General features: G+C 43.0%; 1 non-coding gene across 1 annotated transcript; it reads left to right on the top strand.

Annotated features, from left to right (window-relative positions):
• Positions 1–3882: 3882 nt before the first annotated feature.
• LOC112798621 (small nucleolar RNA R71) lies at positions 3883–3990 on the top strand. The gene has a single exon (XR_003200225.1). It is a non-coding gene; the product is annotated as a small nucleolar RNA R71 (small nucleolar RNA).
• The last annotated feature ends 538 nt before the right edge of the window (positions 3991–4528 follow it).

Raw genomic sequence — 4528 nt, 5'->3', positions numbered from 1 at the left:
AATTCTTCTCTTTTTCAATTAAGAACATTTTTCATTCAAGAGAGGTGATGGATTCATAGGACATTCATAACTTTAAGGCATAGACACTAAGACACTAATGATCACAAGACACAAACATAAATAAACACAAGCATAATTTTCAAAAAACATAAAATAAAGAACAAGGAAATTAAAGAACGGGTCCACCTTAGTGATGGCGGCTTGTTCTTCCTCTTGAAGATCCTATGGAGTGCTTGAGCTCCTCAATGTCTCTTCCTTGTCTTTGTTGCTCCTCTCTCATGATTCTTTGATCTTCTCTAATTTCATGGAGGAGAATGGAATGTTCTTGGTGCTCCACCCTTAGTTGTCCCATGTTGGAACTCAATTCTCCTAGGGAGGTGTTCAGTTGCTCCCAATAGTTTTGTGGAGAAAAGTGCATCCCTTGAGGCATCTCAGGGATTTGATGATGAGAGGGATCTCTTGTTTGCTCTATCCTCTTCTTAGTGATGGGCTTGTCCTCATCAATGGGGATGTGTCCCTCTATGTCAACTCCAACTGAATAACAGAGGTGACAAATGAGATGAGAAAAGGCTAACCTTGCCAAGGTAGAGGACTTGTCCGCCACCTTATAAAGTTCTTGAGATATAACCTCATGAACTTCTATTTCTTCTCCAATCATGATGCTATGAATCATGATAGCCCGGTTTATAGTAACTTCGGACCGATTGCTAGTGGGAATGATTGAGCGTTGGATAAACTCCAACCATCCTCTAGCCACGGGCTTGAGGTCATGCCTTCTCAATTGAACCGGCTTTCCTCTTGAATCTCTCTTCCATTGGGCGCCCTCTTCACAAATGTCTGTGAGGACTTGGTCCAACCTTTGATCAAAGTTGACCCTTCTAGTGTAAGGATGTTCATCTCCTTGCATCATGGGCAAGTTGAATGCCAACCTTATATTTTTCGGACTAAAATCCAAGAATTTCCCCCGAACCATAGTAAGCCAATTCTTTGGGTCCGGGTTCACACTTTGATCATGGTTCTTGGTGATCCATGCATTGGCATAGAACTCTTGAACCATTAAGATTCCGACTTGTTGAATAGGGTTGGTAAGAACTTCCCAACCTCTTCTTCAGATCTCATGTCGGATCTCTGGATATTCACTCTTTTTGAGTTTGAAGGGGACCTCGGGGATCACCTTCTTCAAGGCCACAACTTCATAGAAGTGGTCTTGATGCACCCTTGAGATGAATCTCTCCATCTCCCATGACTCGGAGGTGAAAGCTCTTGCCTTCCCTTTCCTCTTTCTAGAGGTTTCTCCGGCCTTGGATGCCATAAATGGTTATGGAAAAACAAAAAGCAATGCTTTTACCACACCAAACTTAAAAGGTTTGCTCGTCCTCGAGCAAAAGAAGAAAGAAGAGAGTAGAAGAAGAAGAAGTAAAGGAGATGGAGATGGCTTTTGTGTTCGGCCAAAAGGGGGGAGAAGTAGTGTTTAGGTTGTGTGAAAATGAAGGGGTGAAGAAGGGTTTATATAGGAGTGGAAGGAGGGTTATGGTTCGGTCATGTATGGGTGGGTTTGGGAGGGAAAGTGGTTTGAATTTGAATGGTGAGGTAGGTGGGGTTTTATGAAGGATGGATGTGAGTGGTGAAGAGAAAGATGGGATTTGATAGGTGAAGGGTTTTTGGGGAAGAGGTGTTGAGGTGATTGGTGAATGGGTGAAGAAGAGAGAGAGTGGTGGGGTAGGTGGGGATCCTGTGGGGTCCACAGATCCTGAGGTGTCAAGAAAAAGTCATCCCTGCACCAAGTGGCGAGCAAAATTGCTCTTTGTGCCAATTCTGGCGTTAAACGCCGGGTTGGTGCCCATTTCTGGCGTTTAACGCCGAGTTCTTGCCCTTTTCTGGCGTTTAACGCCAGTCTGGTGCCCCTTTCTGGCGTTAAACGCCCAGAATGGTGCCAGACTGGGCGTTAAACGCCCATCTGCTAGCCTTACTGGCGTTTAAACGCCAGCAGGATCTTCCTCCAGGGTGTGCTGTTTTTCTTTCTATTTTTCATTCTGTTTTTGCTTTTTCAATTGATTTTGTGACTTCTCATGATCATCAACCTACAGAAAACATAAAATAACAAAAGAGAATAGATAAATATAATAAGATTGGGTTGCCTCCCAACAAGCGCTTCTTTAATGTCATTAGCTTGACAGTGGGCTCTCATGGAGCCTCACAGATGCTCAGAGCAATGTTGGAACCTCCCAACACCAAACTTAGAGTTTGAATGTGGGGGTTCAACACCAAACTTAGAAGTTGGTTGTGGCCTCCCAACACCAAACTTAGAGTTTGACTGTGGGGGCTCTGTTTGGCTCTGTTTTGAGAGAAGCTCTTCATACTTCCTCTCCATGGTGACAGAGGGATATCCTTGAGCCTTAAACACCAAGGATTTTTGATTCACTTGAATGATCAATTCTCCTCTATCAACATCAATCACAGCCTTTGCTGTGGCTAGGAAGGGTCTGCCAAGGATGATGGATTCATCCATGCACTTCCCAGTCTCTAGGACTATGAAATCAGCAGGGATGTAATGGTTTTCAACTTTTACCAGAACATCCTCTACAAGTCCATAAGCTTGTTTTCTTGAGTTGTCTGCCATCTCTAGTGAGATTTTTGCAGCTTGCACCTCAAAGATCCCTAGCTTCTCCATTACAGAGAGAGGCATGAGGTTTACACTTGACCCTAGGTCACACAAGGCCTTCTTAAAGGTCATAGTGCCTATGGTACAAGGTATTGAAAACTTTCCAGGATCCTGTCTCTTTTGAGGTAATTTCTGCCTAGACAAGTCATCCAGTTCTTTGGTGAGCAAAGGGGGTTCATCCTCCCAAGTCTCATTTCCAAATAACTTGTCATTTAGCTTCATGATTGCTCCAAGGTATTTAGCAACTTGCTCTTTAGTGACATACTCATCCTCTTCAGAGGAAGAATACTCATCAGAGCTCATGAATGGCAGAAGTAAATATAATGGAATCTCTATGGTCTCATTTTGAGCCTCAGATTCCCATGGTTCCTCATTGGGGAACTCATTGGAGGCCAGTGGACGTCCATCGAGGTCTTCCTCAGTGGCGTTCACTGCCTCTTCCTCCTCTCCAAATTCGGCCATGTTGATGGCCTTACACTCTCCTTTTGGATTTTCTTCTGTATTGCTTGGAAGAGTACTAGGAGGGAGTTCAGTAATTTTCTTACTCAGCTGACCCACTTGTGCCTCCAAATTTTTAATGGAGGACCTTGTTTAAGTCATGAAACTTTAAGTGGTTTTGATTAGATTAGAGACCATGGTTGCTAATTCAGAGGTGTTCTGCTTAGAACTCTCTATCTATTGCTGAGAAGATGATGGAAAAGGCTTGCTATTGCTAAACCTGTTTCTTCCACCATTATTGTTATTGAAACCTTGTTGAGGTCTCTGTTGATCCTTCCATGAAAGATTTGGATGATTTCTCCATGAAGGATTATAGGTGTTTCCATAGGGTTCTCCCATGTAATTCACCTCTTCCATTGAAGGGTTCTCAGGATCATAAGCTTCTTCTTCAGATGAAGCTTCCTTAGTACTGCTTGGTGCGTTTTGCATTCCAGACAGACTTTGAGAAATCATATTGAATTGTTGAGTCAATATTTTGTTCTGAGCCAATATGGCATTCAGAGTGTCAATCTCAAGAACTCCTTTCTTCTGATTAGTCCCATTGTTCACAGGATTCCTTTCAGAAGTGTACATGAATTGATTATTTGCAACCATTTCAATCAGCTCTTGAGCTTCTGTATGCGTCTTCTTCAGATGAAGAGATCCTCCAGCAGAGCTATCCAAAGACATCTTGGATAGTTCAGAGGACCATCATAGAAAATACCTATGATGCTCCATTCGGAAAGCATATCAGAGGGACACTTTCTGATTAATTGTTTGTATCTTTCCCAAGCTTCATAGAGGGATTCTCCTTCCTTCTGTCTGAAGGTTTGGACTTCCACTCTAAGCTTACTCAATTTTTGAGGTGGAAAGAACTTTGCCAAGAAGGCATTGACTAGCTTTTCCCAAGAGTTCAAGCTTTCTTTAGGTTGTGAGTCCAGCCATATTCTAGCTCTGTCTCTTACAGCAAAAGGGAATAGCATAAGTCTGTAGACCTCAGGGTCAACCCCATTAGTCTTGACAGTGTCACAGATTTGCAAGAACTCAGCTAAAAACTGATGAGGATCTTCCAATGGAAGTCCATGGAACTTGCAATTCTGTTGCATTAGAGAAACTAATTGAGGCTTAAGCTCAAAGTTGTTTGCTCCAATGGCAGGGATAGAGATGCTTCTCCCATAGAAGTCGGGAGTAGGTGCAGTAAAGTCACCCAGCACCTTCCTTGCATTGTTGGCATTGTTGTTGTTTTCGGCTGCCATGGGTTCTTCTTCTTTGAAGATTTCTGTTAGGTCCTCTACAGAGAATTATGCCTTAGCTTCTCTTAACTTTCGCTTCAAGGTCCTTTCAGGTTCAGGATCAGCCTCAACAAGAATGCTTTTGTCTTTGCTCCTG

The sequence above is a fragment of the Arachis hypogaea genome, chromosome 4 (assembly GCF_003086295.3).
Source record: "Arachis hypogaea cultivar Tifrunner chromosome 4, arahy.Tifrunner.gnm2.J5K5, whole genome shotgun sequence".
NCBI lineage: Eukaryota > Viridiplantae > Streptophyta > Magnoliopsida > Fabales > Fabaceae > Arachis > Arachis hypogaea.
The sequence above is the reverse complement of the archived record's forward strand: the minus strand, read 5'-3'. Positions and strand labels throughout refer to the sequence as shown.